Raw genomic sequence first — 15986 nt, 5'->3', positions numbered from 1 at the left:
AAAGGCCATCAAATTGCTAACTTTGCTTCCACCTCCACATTTCAAAACGTAAGCACGTGCTTGACCAATCTTCTTCAACTTTTTCACAGCGTCACTGAAGAGAAAACAAAGAATAATGCAAAAGTTGTGTGATACAGGGACCAGTATTTATTATTTGTTTTCCATCCCTAACTACCCTTGAGAAGGTGGTGGTGAGCTACCTTCTTGAACCACTGCAGTCCATGTGGTGCAGATACATCCACAGTGCTGTTAGCAAGGGGGTACCAGGGCTTTGACTTAATGTCAGTGAAATTATACTGTTTTAAGTCTTTTTAGGTGTGTGTCTTTGAGGGGAACTTGTAAATAGTGGTGATCCCATGGATCTGCATGTATCCCTTGTCCTTCTTGGACAAGAAGTCCCAGGTTTGAAAGATGTTGGCGTGCATATTACAGATGGTACACACAGCTGCCACTGTGCATCAGTGGTGGAGGAAGTGTTTGTTGAAGGTGATAGTTGGGGTGCCAATAATGTGGGCTGCTTCATCCTGTATGGTGTCAAGCTTTGGGGCGGCACAGTAGCACAGTGGTTAGCACTGTTGCTTCACAGCTCCAGGGTCCCAGGTTCGATTCCCGGCTTCGGTCACTGTCTGTGCGGAGTCTGCACGTTCTCCCCGTGTCTGCGTGGGTTTCTTCCGGGTGCTCCGGTTTCCTTTCACAGTCCAAAGATGTGCAGGTTAGGTGGATTGGCTGTGATAAATTGCCCTTTGTGTCCAAAAAGGTTAGGTGGGATTACGGGATAGGGTGGAAGTGTGGGCTTAAGTAAGGTGCTCTTTGCAAGGGCTGGTGCAGGCTCGATGGGCCAAATGGTCTCCTTCTGCACTGTAGATTCTATTATCTATAAACATGCAGGTACAGTTGGCAGCTGGGAAGGCAAATACTATTTCTAGAGGGCTAGAATACAAGAGAAGGGATGTACAAAGGAGGCTGTTTAAGGTTCTGGTCAGTTCCCATTTGGAATATTGTGAGAATTTTGGGCCCTGTTTCTAAGGAAAGATGTGCTGGCCTTGGAGAGGGTCCAGAGGAAGCTCACAAGAATGATTCTGGAGGGCTTGTCATATGAGGAGTGGTTGAGGTCTCTGGGTCTGTACTCAATGAGTTTAGAAGCATAAGGGGGAATCTCATTGAAACATACAGAATACTAAGAAGCCGAGGTAAAGTATAATAATAATAGCTTATTGTCACAAGTAGGCTTCAATGAGGTTACTGTGAAAAACCCCGAGTCGCCACATTCCGGCGCGTGTTCGGGGAGGCTGGTACAGAAATTGAACCCGCGCTGCTGGCACTGTTCTGTATTACAAGCCAACGATTTAGCCCAATGTGCTAAACCAGCCTGACTGGTGGATGCGGAGAAGATGTTTTCACTAATTGGAGAAACTAGAACCTGAGGGCACAGAGATGAGGAGGAATTTCTTCAGCCAGAGGATGGTGAATCTGTGGAACTCATTGCCGCTGAAGACTGTGGAGGCCAAATCACCGAATGTCTTTATGACAAGGATAGACAGGTTCTTGGTTAATACGGGCATCAGGGGTTACGGGGAGAAGGCAGGAGAATGGGGATGAGAATGGGAAAATGAGCAGCCTCGATGGGTCGAATGGCTTAATTCTACTCCTATATCTTATGTTCTTATGGTCTAAGACCTGGATAACAAGTTTGAGATTAATGCAGCAAGTAATATTCGCCCTGCAGCAGTAACAAGCAATGACCATTGGCAACAAAAGAGTCTAACTATCTTCCATGAGATTCAATGGCATTTGTATCATTGAATTACCGACCATCAACAATCTGGGGGTCACCATTGACTAGAGGCTGAACTAGATCAGTGATATAAATACTGTGGCTCCAAGAATAGGTCTGAGGCTTGGAACTTTGTGACAAGTAACTCACCAAAAGACTCTCCAAAGCCTGTCCACCATCTACAAGGTACAAGTCAGGAGTGTGATGGAATAGTCTCCACTTGCCTCCTGGATGAATGCAGTTCCAAAAACACCAAAGATGCTCACACCACCCAGGACAAAACAGCCCACTTGATTGCTACTCCTTCTATTAACTCCCTCCACCACCGTCACGCATTAACAGCTGGATGTACCATCTACAAGATGCACTGCAGGAACTCACCAAGGCTTCTTGGACAGCACCTTCCAAATCCACGAGCATGACCATTCGGAAGGAATAGGGAAGCAGTACATGGGAACACCACAACCTGGACATTACTCTCCAAATCACTCATGACCTTTGTAAAAATCCTGGCACTCCTTTCCTAACAGCATTGTGGGTGTACCTACACCACAGGGACTGCTAGGGTCCAAAAAGGCAGCTTAGCAGCACCACTTTCTCAATGGCAATTCGGAATGAGCAATTGATTCTGACCTAGCCTGCCCACATCCTATTAATTATTTTAAAAAAGAAGGTTGAATTTTCAGTTCAGGGGTGATGGTAAAAATGGCAGTCATGGTAGACACCCTCTAAATACGTTAGGGGCTGCTGGCTGCAGTGTTGGGCTGAGCAAGGGCGGGCTAGGCACCAGGGTGGGCTGGGCACATGGGAGAGCTGGGTGTAGGGACGGGCTGGGCACAGGGGCAGGCTGGGCAGAGGGCGGGCTGGGTGCAGGGATGGGCTGGGCGCCGGGGCAGGTTGGGTGCAGGGATGGGCTGGGCGCCGGGGCTGGCTGGGTACAGGGGTGGGCTGGGCGCAAGGGCGGGCTAGGCACCAGGGTGGGCTGGGCACATGGGAGAGCTGGCTGCAGGAACGGGCTGGGTGCCGGGGCTGGCTGGGTGCCGGGGCTGGCTGGGTACAGGGGTGGGCTGGGCACATGGGCGGGCTGGGTGCAGGGACAGGCTGGATGCCGGGGCTGGCTGGGTACAGGGGTGGGCTGGGCACATGGGCGGGCTGGCTGCAGGGACAGGCTGGGTGCCGGGGCTGGCTGGGTACAGCGGTGGGCTGGGCACAAGGTGGGCTGGGCACATGGGCGGGCTGGGTGCAGGGACGGCCTGGGCACAGGGGCAGGCTGGGTACAGGGACGGGCTGGGCACAGGGTGGGCTGGGTGCAGGGACAGGCTGGGTGCCGGGGCTGGCTGGGTACAGGGGTGGGCTGGGCACAGGGTGGGCTGGGCACATGGGCGGGCTGGGTGCAGGGACAGGCTGGGTGCCGGGGCTGGCTGGGTACAGGGGTGGGCTGGGCACAAGGTGGGCTGGCTGCAGGGACAGGCTGGGTGCCGGGGCTGGCTGGGTACAGGGGTGGGCTGGGCACAAGGTGGGCTGGGCACATGGGCAGGCTGGGTGCAGGGACGGCCTGGGCACAGGGGCAGGCTGGGTACAGGGACGGGCTGGGCACAGGGCGGGCTGGGTGCAGGGCGGGCTGGGTGCAGGGACAGGCTGGGTGCCGGGGCTGGCTGGGTACAGGGGTGGGCTGGGCACAGGGTGGGCTGGGCACAGGGCGGGCTGGGTGCAGGGACAGGCTGGGTGCCGGGGCTGGCTGGGTACAGGGGTGGGCTGGGCACAGGGTGGGCTGGGCACATGGGCGGGCTGGGTGCAGGGACAGGCTGGGTGCCGGAGCTGGCTGGGTACAGGGGTGGGCTGGGCACAGGGTGGGCTGGGCACATGGGCGGGCTGGGTGCAGGGACGGGCTGGGCACAGGGGCAGGCTGGGTACAGGGACGGGCTGGGCACAGGGCGGGCTGGGTGCAGGGACAGGCTGGGCACAGGGGCAGGCTGGGTACAGGGATGGGCTGGGCACAGGGGCGGGCTGGCTGCAGGGACAGGCTGGGTGCCGGGGCTGGCTGGGCACAGGGGCGGGCTGGGTGCAGGGACAGGCTGGGCAAAAGGCCACTCTCGGTGCTTTGGCACTTAGTCAAAGCTATTAGAATAAACAATAAAACATGAAGAGACCCTCACCCTCAAACTCCCTCAGCCCCACAAACTCCCTCAGCCCCACAAACTCCCGTGCTCCATTCATGCCAACCCATGTCACCTCATGACCCCCACCCAGCCCCATGATCCTTTATCATCATTTTGCCAACTTAGTGCTAGTATGCCAATCCCAGCCCCTTTGCTTTTACATCTCCAGTACCAACTCACCCAGTATCTACCATGAGCAGACTTCAGGACACATGACATTAAATAAAACTCTTCAGTGCCGACTGATGAATTCACTGTTTCAAAGAAAGGAACACTCTCATTGATAAAAAAAACATTTGCTATATTTAACTTTCTTTAATCCCTTATGAAAACAAGCATTTGTATTCATAGTCCCACTGCAAGAGTTGTTTGATGGTCGTGAGGCAATCAGACACATGAATATAAACTTTATGTATGGAGAAGTATGATTGATGATATGTGACACACAATTCCTATATGCTATAGAGACATTGTAAATGCAAGAAATGTCAGACATTTAGTTATACAGAGAAGCAAGTTGACTGGAGTCATTATCCACATGAGGTTACTTTGAGTCAATTCCGCTTCTCAGTTTCAATGGGCAGAATCTTAATGTATCTTTTCAAAGTGTCAGACTCAGACTGAAACCTGGAATGTAGCTCTCCGGCTCCTCAGATGCTCAGACCAGTTTTCTATCCAGATCTTGAGTTTCGCTGTGTAAAACAAAAATGAACGGGTGTGGTTTACACCATCTCTCTGACGGGGTAGGGCCACATACTCAGTTCACTTCAATACTCTCCACAGAGATCAGGGCGCCATCTTTAAAGGGCACCGCAATCAGCACTGAAGTATCTGTGACTCCGTCCCACCCAGACAATCATTGGGGGTCTTCCCCCACTGCACAGTCTTTGGGGGCTCCTCCATTGCACGTTGGAAGCATTGCCGATGGTTCCCCCTCACTGCCCACTCTCCCTTGTGCCTGCAAGTTCCTTCCTCACTACCCACTCTCCCCCCTCTCACCCCACCATACTAACTGGAATCCCCCACGGGGCTGCCACGAGGGCCCACCCTGGGCACTGTCCTTTGGCACAGGTTGGCACTGCCAGGTTGGCACTGTGCCAAAATGACTGCAAACCTGGCATTCCCGACTTGTGCCAGGGCACTTCCCAGAAACATTTCTCTACCCAATTCTATACTATCTTTGCGAACCTGGATGGATGCCTTCGACTGAATCTGATCTTTCTGAACCTGTTGTACACCTCGCTGACGTGATGTCATATTAGTGAGGTTTGAACATTCAGTGTCCGGGGGGGGGGGGGGGGGGGGGGGGGGGGAGTCATGTGGTCATGTGGTAGAGGAGCTGGCTAATTGTATTAAAATTTAAAGAATGTCCATTAAAATTAGGTTTTCGCCCTTTGTGGGTGTAAACCTCATGATGTCTCCGGCAAAGGGCGTGGAAAATCGGGAAACAAATTCTCTCTGGATTTTCTACCCGTGTTCTCTCTGACGATGAACACGGGCTGAATGTCACCCCCTAGCCCTTGCTCTATTTTCACATGTAGCAAAACAGTGGTTAGCTCTGCTGCCTCACAGCGCCAGGGACTGGGTTCAATTCTAGCCTGGGGTCACTGAGTGGAATCTGCACGTTCTCCCCGTGTCTGTGTGGGTTTTCTCCAGGGTGCTCCACTTTCCTTCCACAGTCCAAAGATGTGCAGGATAGAAAGGTTGGCAGTGTTAAAATTGTCTCTTCGTGTCCACAAAATGTGCAGGTGAGGTAGAGTTATGGGATTGCAAGGATAGGACGGGGGTGTGGGCCTCTTTCAGGTGCTCTTTTAGAGGGTCAGTGCAGACCCGATGGGTTGAATGGCTTCCTTCTGCACTGTAAAGAATTGCATGAAAACCTAACAAGATGCAGCTCCCATGGACATTTACCCCTGTCCCTGTTAATACTACCACTTAAATTCTCAAGGTAGTTCTCACTTTAATTCTCAGTTCTGCGTCATCATATATTCAGGATAAAGCTGCTGAATTGTCTGCAATGTCAAATACAGTGCAGGAAAGACAACATTGCGGGAGAACCTGTGACTTAAACATAATTTCTTTAAAATGGATTGAGTTATGGAGTCCAATGAGTAATTGAGAAATCCCAGCAATCTGGGAGACGGCTTATGATTGTGGTTCTGATAAGTTTCTGTAGCTAACCCGGTGACTCCTAACTCCCTTTGATGTCTGCCTGATATCAGACGTCACACCCTGATAGAAGCTCAGCTTCTAAGCATTCCTAGAATTTGCTTAATTGCTCTACTGCGTGAATTGTTGAGGACCATGAGTTTTATGAAAGTAAACATGTGTCAGCACAAGGAGGAAAATCTGACTGGCTCCACAAGTAAGCATTCCTGCACATAGAGCATTACTATCCAACCCAAATTTAAACCAGAGAGAACAACGCGCTTTCAAAAAACATCATGAGATTGGAAAGCTCCTGCATGTTTTCCTTGGAAGCAGCGTCTGCATATTTTAGCCATGTGTGCCTGAGGAAAAAGACTCTTGTTTTTTTATTCGCTGAATCTGGCTGATGTTGGACACCCCGTAGAAAGTGGGTGTGTGAAACAGTCACACAGTCAAGCTGCGGAGAGCCGGTTAAAACAAACTGCATTCAAAGGCTCAGCAGCCAGTCATATCAAATGGGAATGATGGCAGGAATCTGCTGGATCTGCAGTTCATCTCCAAATGCTGCTCATTTTTCTGATGCTTTCCCTCCTGAATGACACACACTGGGGTGCTACAACTCTATCAATGGTCCTCGACCTCCGCTCAGTTGAGCGATCGCCCAGATGCTCTGTCCTTGTGGACAATGAGAATCACGGTTGACTCCACATCCCACCCTTATCCTTGAAAACCCCTCACTGGTGTATGAGGGCTGGGAGACAAACAACGGGGATGCTGATGAATTCTACCTCTCCCTATAATCACCATACTGTGTTCAAGTAATCGTCCAACCCAGCTGCAAGCAGCTAATTTATCCCAGGCCAGGGATTTAAGCAGGAACCTTCTCATTCTGTGTGACTCAGTATCATGTGACATAGTTACCTACTCAGCAAAAGTACAGAAGGAGTTCAAAACTGTATAATGTGCAACAGAGCCGCCATTCTCAATCACTGAACATCGATGCATGAAGACAATTGACGTATTTCTGGCTGAATCTATTTTTAAGTTGAGCTACAAATTATATGGTCTTATTGGATGATTGCATTGACATCGTGACCTTGACAGAGAACTGGCTGAGGTGTGGTGACACCTTCCCTCTGAATGAAGCCTCTCCACGTGGCTCTACCTTCCACCCTTTGCCCCATCCAGGCTGTCACAACAGCTGTGTGGATTTGATCACCCAACTGTGCCCCCACCTCTCTGGTACTTTTCTGAGTTTCTCACTGTGTTCCACCACCTCGTGATTCTCATTTAAAACCCTTGTCTTCTGCTGCCCACTCCCAAAATCATAACAATGTTACCACTGAGGTATCTTCAATGTTTCCATCTCAGCCTCTGAATGTCAAGGTTATCAACCTTCACGTCAGCTCATTATGTTCTGTCCCTTTGAGTTCACATCTTCCTATCCTCCTTAATCTCTCCTGCCATCCATATAAACTCCCCAACCATTTTTCATAGACATGCCCTTCACACTGCCATCTCACGTGGCCTCCCTAGACACATTGTATCAATAATTGATCAGGCCAACTGTGATCACTTCCTTGTACCACTCTGCACTACACATCCTCCTCAGCTCAATGGAATTGAAGGGATGATGATTGCTAAAGTTGCCAGTTGGGGCTCAGGAAAACCCAAAGGCACATTCAGTGTCTTAGCTGAGAAGATGGATTGATGCCTGTGTTTAGACACTAGAGCGTGCAGCCTGGTCAACACTAGGGGCACCCAGTCTCAGTCGGAGGTTAGCTCAGTTGAAAAAGAAGACAAGAAAGAATGGCATAGGAGTACATTTGAGGGAGATCTGGAACAGTACGCCTTTTGGGCTAAGATTATACCGTGGAGCTCGGGTAGATTAAAGTTGCCGTAGCTAGCACTTTGAAAGAGAGAATCTGAAATCCCTAAGAAGCAAGAGAGAGTTTGAAAGATATTTTGTGGTTCACTGACCTCTGGGTGAGTTACTGAGTAAATTCGGATGACCTATCTTGGTTGTTTCTGCCATGTAATGTCCAGTTTGTGGAGTGTTCAAGCGCAATTCGTCTGTTGTTTCATGTTCATTCTGGATATGAGAGGATAAGATACAGAGTATTGTCTATTTGCTTTGTTAACTCATGTACAGTAACATTTCTTCTTGTTTAAACTGGAATTTTATGGCTTTATTCCTTTGGTGAGTAACTGGGATTTAAAATTGGGTCTATTTTCATAATAAAACGTTTCTGGTTTGTAACCAGATTGTGACATATTTTGGGGTCTCATCTGGATTTGTAACAAATTGTGGGTATCTGACCTGGGATTGTATTAAAGGCTATGGCTAAGTGGGTTAGCCATTCATTTTCAGATTTGATTTGACCACACAAAGCATTGCTACTCACTACCAAATCTGTGCACAATTCTTGGATCAACCAGCCTTTTTTTTCTACCACCTTTTAAATCTCTCTTGACCCTCCACTGTCTCAAAAGGGGCCAGTTTAACTCACAACAACTGGTTTGTGATGCAGAGCAAGGCAAATGGCATGGGTTCAATTCCCGTACCGGCTGAGGTTATTCATGAAGCCCGCCATCACAACCTTGCCCCTCGCTTGAGGCGTATCCTCAGGTTAAATCACCACCAGTCAACTCTCACCCTCAAAGGGGAAAGCAGCCTATGGTCATAATAATCTTTAGTACTGTCACTGTAATGAAATTACTGTGTAAATTCCCTAGTTTCCACATTCCGGTGCCTCTTTGGGCACTCTGAGTGAGAATTCAGAATGCCCAATTCACCCAACAAAAACGTCTTTCCAGGCTGTGGGGGGCACCTGGAGAGGTTGAGTAGACTGGGACTGTACTCGTTGGAATTTAGAAGGATGAGGGGGGATCTTATAGAAATATTTAAAATTATGAAGGGAATAGATAGGATAGATGCGGGCAGGTTGTTTCCACTGGCGGGTGAAAGCAGAACTAGGGGACATAGCCTCAAAATAAGGGGAAGTAGATTTAGGACTGAGTTTAGGAGGAACTTCTTCACCCAAAGGGTTGTGAATCTATGGAATTCCTTGCCCAGTGAAGCAGTTGAGGCTCCTTGATTACATGTTTTTAAGGTAAAGATAGATATTTTTTTGAAGAATAAAGGGATTAAGGGTTATGGTGTTCGGGCCGGAAAGTGGAGCTGAGTCCACAAAAGATCAGAATTGAATGGCGGAGCAGGCTCGAGGGGCCAGATGGCCTACTCCTGCTCCTAGTTCTTATGTTCTTATGTTCTTATGAAACCCAAGTAGACACGGGGAGAAGGTGCAGACTCCGCACAGACAGTGACCCAAGCAGGAATTGAACCTAGGTCCCTATTGCTGCGAAGCACCAGTGCTAACCACTGTGCTACCATGCAATCCAAGAGTTGACAAGGGGGCACCAGTGGATGTGCCTTATTTGGACTTCCAGAAGCCTTTCAACATAGAGATTAGTGAGCAAAGTTAAAGAGCATGGGATAAGGTGGTATTGAAAAGGATGAAAACTGGTTGGCAGACAGGAAACAAGGAACAGGAGTAAATGGGTCTTTTTCCAAATGACAGGCAGTGTGTAGTGGGGTACCACAGTGATCGGTGCTAGGACCCAATCTATTCACAATATATATTAATGATTTAGATGAGGGGATTAAAATCTCCAAATTTGCATATGCCACAAAGCTGGGTGGGATGGTGAGCTGTGAGGACGATGCAGAGATGCGTCAGTGTGATTTGGACAAGTTGGGTAAGTGGGCAAATGAATGGCAAATGCAGTATAATGTGGCTAACTGTGAGGTTATCTGCTTCAGTAGCAAAAACAGAAAGGCAGATTATTGTCTGAAGGACCACAAATTGAGAGAGGGGAATATGCAACTAGATCTGGGTGTCCTTGTACATTAGTCATTGAAGGTGAGCATGCAGGTGCAGCAGGCGGTATAGAAAGCATATGCTATGTTGGCCTTCATAGCGAGAAGATTGGAATACAAGAGTCGGGATGTTTTGATGCAATTATGTAGGATTTGGTGCCCACACCTGGAGTATTGTTGGCAGTTTTGGTCTCCTTATCTGATGAAGGATGTTCTTGCTGTAGAGGGGGCACAGCAAAGGTTTACCAGACTCATTTCTGGGATCGTGGGACTGATGTGTGAGGAGAGATGGAGCCGGTTAAGATTATATTCGCTGGAGTTCAGAAGAATAAGGGGGGGTCTCATAGAAACCTATAAAATTCCAACAGGACTGGACAGGGTAGGAATGTTCCCAATGGCAGGAGTGTCCAGAACCACTGGTCATAGTTTGAGGATATGGGGTAAACCATTTAGGACTGAGGTGAGGAGAAATTTCTTCACCCAGAGAGCGGTGAGCCAGTGGAATTCACTACCACAGAAAGCAGTTGAGGCCCAAACAGTGTGCGGGATTCTCCATCCAGCCATGCTGGAATCGCGAAGCGCAATTGGGTGGAGAATCACGCGTTATCTGAAAAATGAGGTCGGTGTCGGGCGCCCAAAGGAATGCTATTCTCCAGTGCCTCGACATTGCCATGAATGCATTTCATGCTGCATGCACAGTAAATGCTATTGGCGTACCATTAACAGGTCTGCCGGTATTCTCTGGGCCTCTTGCAAAGCTCTACCTTTGTCAGGAGGAATTACTGATGACAAGGTTCACTTGCGGTATTTAAAAGGAAACATGTACCTCGGCTGCTGAAGGAGAGAGAGGAGGTAGGACGTGTTCCCAAAGGCTGACTGGGGGTATCTCCCAGGGTCGGGGGGAGTAGTGGAGGGTGACCAGGGAATGGGCCATGGAGCCGGGGTATCTCCATGGGACTGAGGTGCCCAGGCACAGACCACTATTGCCGCAGCCTGCAAGGCAGCCATCTTGCTAAGCAATGTACTGATTGCCGACCGTGGCGTGTGGTTAAGCAGGGCGACATCCGGCGGCTCAGTGGTAGCACTGCTGCCTACGACGCTAAGGACCCAGGTTCGATCCCGGCCCTGGGTCACTGTCTGTGTGGAATTTGCACATTCTCTCCATGTCTGCGTGGGTTTCACCCCCACAACCCAAAGATGTGTAGGTTAGGTGGATTGGCCATGCTAAATTGTCGCTTAATTGGAAAAAAAATAATTGGGTACTCAAAATGTGTTTTTTAAAAGCAGGGCAACAGCAGCAGCATGGGTTCCCCCAAACTGCCCGACCCACCCCCCCCCTCCCCCACACCACACCACCACTACAACTACCACCTCAGCACCACACCCCCCCCCCCCCTCACCCACAACCCAGCACCACCCTTTGCAGGGTATCACGCAGCCCACCCAAGGGGGATGCCTGCAGTAGCTCCGGCGTGAGAGCACCAGATGGGGGCCGCGGAGTGTACTGCTGGCATGGGTAGCACCAGCCACCAATACTCTGCCGACAGGCAAGGGTGCTCGGGCCAGAGATCCCGCCGCCGTGCCGGGCACCGACGGAGCCAAGGGTGCTGTGCAGAGGGCAGAGTGCTGGGGGAATGGCAGGGGGTGGGTTTGGTAATGGGAGAGGAGGGAGGGTGGGGGGAAAGGAACATACAGTAGCAGGGGCTACAATGCAGCAGGGGCCACCATGTAGCCTGTTGGACACAGGGGTATGCACCATGCTAAGATGTCTTTCATCCCATGAAGACAGTAGATTTCAGAATTCAGCTAGGAATCATTAGCATCTGCCTCGCCGCCGCAGTCCTGGGCGATGCACTGAGGCTGTACAAGCAGGATCTGCTCGATGAAGGCCCTGCAGCAGTGGAGCTTGAGGAACAGGAGCCAACCGGTAAGGATGGAGAGCCGGCCATCCATCAGCCAGGAAGGAGGGGGGAAGGAGGCGCTGCATTGGGCCTCGTGTGTACCAATTGGATCATAGCACACCTGGATCCACGGGGGTCTGGAGAGGACACCTGTTCCCAGTGGCCGCCAAAGTGAACTGTTCCACCATGGGATCCTTCCAGGCAGTGGATGGGGACCTGTCTGGGATCTCGCAGATGTCAGTGCATCCGCGCCATCACGGAGACCCTGGGATGGATTCTCCGATTTTGAGGCTATGTTCAGAAGGGGTGTCTAGTTTTACAATGTAAAAGTCGGCGCCGCCCCGCACCGATGCTCCGCCTGGTAGGGGGCTAGCAGTGGCGCCAGTGTTCCCGACATAAACAGCCGGAGAATTGCTGGGTCCGTGGCCGCGCATGCACACGGCGATGTCCTACCATACAGCATTGCGCCCTAGAGCATTGCGCCGTACATTATTGCGGCGTACATTATTGCGCCGTACAGCATTGCGCCGTACTTTATTGTGCCCTACAGCTTGCGCCGTACATTATTGCGCCGTACATTATTGTGCCGTACAGCATTGCGCCGTACAGCATTGCGCCGTACATTATTGTGCCGTACAGCATTGCGCCGTACAGCATTGCGCCGTACATTATTGCGCCGTACATTATTGTGCCGTACAGCATTGTGCCATACAGCATTGCGCCGTACATTATTGTGCCGTATAGCATTGCGCCGTACAGCATTGCGCCGTACATTATTGTGCCGTATAGCATTGCGCCGTACATTATTGTGCCGTATAGCATTGCGCCGTACATTATTGTGCCGTATAGCATTGCGCCGTACATTATTGCGCCGTACATTATTGTGCCGTACAGCATTGCGCCGTACATTATTGTGCCATACAGCATTGCGCCGTACATTATTGCGCCGTACATTATTGCGCCGTACAGCATTGCGCCGTACAGCATTGCGCCGTACATTATTGCGCCGTACATTATTGCGCCGTACAGCATTGCGCCGTACAGCATTGCGCCGTACATTATTGCGCCGTACAGCATTGTGCCGTACAGCATTGCGCCGTACATTATTGTGCCGTACAGCATTGTGCCGTACAGCATTGTGCCGTACATTATTGTGCCGTACATTATTGCGCCGTACATTATTGTGCCGTACAGCATTGCGCCGTACATTATTGTGCCGTACAGCATTGCGCCGTACATTATTGTGCCGTACATTATTGCGCCATACATTATTGTGCCGTACATTATTGTGCCATACAGCATTGCGCCGTACATTATTGCACTGTACATTATTGTGCCATACAGCATTGCGCCGGCCGCACACGTACCGGACGGCCAAATAATGTTCCCCTGGACCCCCCTCGCCACCATGGACCGCAACCCACCAATCCCCCCATCCATCTAAAGCAACCCCTGCCAGCAGCATGGCTTCGCCCCCCCCCCCCCCCCCCCCCCGACTGTGGCAGTGCTGGGCACAGTCCGCCCGCAGCCGCCATGCCAGGTTTACGAAAACGTGACCGTGTCGTCATGAACTCGGCCCATCGGGGGAGTGCCTCAAAGCGTTCTGCTGATGCCGTCGCAACATTGTGAGGATCGCTCCTAGATGACGCCGATTTGGAGGGGGCAGAGCATCCGAAAAAACGGCACCGGCCCCTATTCGGTCGCAAACAGGGATTCTCCACCCGATTGCCGAATATGATTCCGTCGTTGGGCAACGTAGAATCACGCCCCCTGCATGGCTGGTCGGTAAACTATATCGACTTTGATGTGGACCGAATCTACCAGGTTGCCCGGGCAGCGGGGTTGTAACCATTGCTGGAATGCCCCAGATCCAAGGAGTGATCGGCGGGATGCATGTCACCCTCTGGGCACCTGCACATGAGGGGGTGACCTTCACAAACCGAAAGCCGTTCCTCTCAATGAAATTGCAGCGGGTGTGTGACCGCGAGATACACATCATGCGTATATGTGACTGATACCCAGGCACTGTGCATGGTGCCTTCATCCTGGCACACCCATCACCTTCAAGGTGCACCCCCAAGTGAGGGGTTGACTCTTATGCGACAGAGAATATCCGCTACAGTTGTGGCTGACGATGCCTATTCGAAGGCCACAGACCAATAGAACATAGAACATAGAACAGTACAGCACAGAACAGGCCCTTCGGCCCTCAATGTTGTGCCGAGCCATGATCACCCTACTCAAACCCACGTATCCACCCTATACCCGTAACCCAGCAACCCCCCCCCCCCCTTAACCTTACTTTTATTAGGACACTACGGGCAATTTAGCATGGCCAATCCACCTAACCCGCACATCTTTGGACTGTGGGAGGAAACCGGAGCACCCGGAGGAAACCCACGCACACACGGGGAGGACGTGCAGACTCCGCACAGACAGTGACCCAGCCGGGAATTGAACCTGGGACCCTGGAGCTGTGAAGCATTTATGCTAACCACCATGCTACTCTACGGCTCCACCAATGTGGAGACCCGCGACAATGACGCCCATGCAGCGACCAGGGCCATGATCGGATGGTACATTGGTGTCCTGAAGATGCAGTTCGAGTGCCTGAATCGCTCCGGAGTGGCCCTACAGTATGGTACTGGGACGGTCGCTGGCATCGTGGTGGTCTGCTGCATCCTCCACAACATCGCGCAGCAGAGAGTTGATGGGCTGGAGGAGGGAGATGAACAGTAGGTTTTGTCCGATGAGGAAGATGTGGAGGAGGGCTGGGATGAGCAGGGGCACAGGCAGACACAGGAGGTGGCACAACATTTGTGCCAGGGCCGCTGCACACAGGACACTATAATCACCTCCAGGTTCACCGCCGAGGGGGCCTGTCTGGCACGGACATCCCATCCCACTCCCACAACCTCACCCTTCCCCCGGGCGACTGATGCTTCCACGTCCACCCTCCCTGCTCCAATACCAGCTCTTGCAGCTGAAGGGATTGAAGAACATGGGTGGGGGGAAGCAGGAACAGGTTACTGAGTTGGATGATTAGCCATGATGATAATGAATGGTGGAGCAGACATGAAGGGCTGGATGGCCTGCTCCTGCTCCTATGTTTCTATGTTACCAGGGTGATGTGGTGATGCAGTGGAAGTAATTGATCTGGGTTTTCCAAAGGCTTTGATAAGATGCCCTATAATAGACCAATGAAAAGGGCCAGAGAATGTGGAGTCAGGGGGCAAGTGACAGAATAGATTGCTAGCTGTCCCAGGGACAGAAAGCAGAGATTGGGAATAAAGGGTAATTATTCAGAGTGGCAGAAGGTGAGGAGAATTGTCACAAGGCTCAGTGATGGGGTCATTACTGTTCATAAATTACATTAACAGTCTGGACTTTAAAATCAAAAACACAGTTTGTACATTTGTGGATGGCAGCAAATTGTTGGGTTGGGGTGGGGGTCAGAGGAGAGGGGTTATTTCATACTGAGGAAGAGAGCAACAAACTACAGGAGGATATTCATCAACTTGCTGAACGAGCAAATAATAGGCACATACAGTTCGACACAAAGTAGAAGTATTTTGGCAAGAATAACAGAGAGAACACTTGCCATTTGGGAGGTGCAAATCGCGATAGATTAGAACAGGGGTGGGCAAACTTTTCCATGCAAGGGCCACATTCAGAAATTCACAATTCACAAAGGGCCGCATAGTATATTAAGTAAAATAATTACTTCACCCGGTTATGATTCTGGGCGCCTCATATAGAACATAGAACAGTACAGCACAGAACAGGCCCTTCGGCCCTCGACGTTGTGCCGAGCAATGATCACCCTACTCAAGTCAACGTATCCACCCTATACCAGTAAGTAACCCAACAGCCCCCCCCCCCACCCCCATTAACCTTAAAAAAAAAATTTATAAAAAAAAAATGTTTTAAAAAAAATTTTTTTTTTTAATGACTTGGTGGGCCGCAGAAATACCTTTGGCGGGCCGCATGCGGCCCGCGGGCCGTAGTTTGCCCACCCCTGGATTAGAATGAGGATCAAACAGGTACAATTACATTAATCACTAAAAACTGTACGACAAGTGAGTGAGGCCATAAAAAACAAGCCAAGCATAAGTTTCTTTTCT

At 50.7% G+C, this 15986-nt stretch overlaps 1 long non-coding RNA gene across 1 annotated transcript in view; it reads right to left on the bottom strand.

Moving 5' to 3' along the window:
- Positions 1 to 4404: 4404 nt before the first annotated feature.
- The window catches only part of LOC119954410, a 94048-nt gene continuing 82466 nt past the window's right edge, over positions 4405 to 15986 (bottom strand). The window contains exons 2-3 of the long non-coding RNA XR_005458239.1: positions 8062 to 8173; positions 4405 to 4625 (exon numbers count right to left, since the gene is read on the bottom strand). This is a non-coding gene — a long non-coding RNA (uncharacterized LOC119954410). The remainder of the gene's footprint in view (positions 4626 to 8061; positions 8174 to 15986) is intronic.

Source organism: Scyliorhinus canicula, chromosome 19 (assembly GCF_902713615.1).
Source record: "Scyliorhinus canicula chromosome 19, sScyCan1.1, whole genome shotgun sequence".
NCBI classification, from domain to species: domain Eukaryota; kingdom Metazoa; phylum Chordata; class Chondrichthyes; order Carcharhiniformes; family Scyliorhinidae; genus Scyliorhinus; species Scyliorhinus canicula.
This window is presented reverse-complemented; position numbering and strand designations above follow the sequence as displayed.